We start from the raw sequence: 868 nt of genomic DNA on the forward strand, positions 1-868 counted from the left end.
TATATATATATGCAAAAATGTATTTGTTTTTACGTATATACATATATATTATGCATTTTATGTATGTAGAAATATATATGTATACACACACATGTGTATATATATATATACGCGCATGCATATACATATACCAGAAGTAATCGTTTTACGAGCCAAATAATGAAAGACCCAAACATACGCAAGCAGGGAGCAAATTAATGAATATTCGGATGTAATTGCAAAACATATTATCAAAGACATTATTTGATTGATGTGAGGTCTTTTTGTTTGTTTTTTTCTTCAATGAATCAAAAATAAGAACGACATTGATAAGCTAATACTGTAAACTTAGCAGTGGTATCGTTACATTGTCAGACGAATTATATTAACTACAGCCAAATATAAAACAGAAATATCCCTGCAATATATATGTTCATTGTGTTGCATGTATATGAAATTCCTTTCACATGCAGATATTTGGAGAAAAGATATTTGTTTTTCTACTATAAACAGTAAGCTTGTTTTTCGTCAAAAAGAATTAATTTTATGGACAATTTTTTGGCACTCTATTATTAAAATTGAAGTATTTACCGAGTGTCGTAAAACAAACAAAATCTACAACAAAGTGGCAATGCGACGCGCCTCAGTTTCAATTCTTATTTAAATTTGCATATATCTGTATTTTGGCGATTTACATTGAAGAGGAAATCACGACATGTTGGTCACCAAAATCCTTGAAAAGCATTGGCAAAGAACTATAGGCTATGTTAGAAAGTATATGACTAAGATTCTCACAATAAGAATGAACCCGAAGCCATGTAGTTACAAAGGAAATTTTTTAACCATGCAATGTTGCTATGTGGTTGAGAAATATATATATATATATATA

Source organism: Octopus bimaculoides, chromosome 15 (assembly GCF_001194135.2).
Source record: "Octopus bimaculoides isolate UCB-OBI-ISO-001 chromosome 15, ASM119413v2, whole genome shotgun sequence".
NCBI classification, from domain to species: Eukaryota; Metazoa; Mollusca; class Cephalopoda; order Octopoda; family Octopodidae; genus Octopus; species Octopus bimaculoides.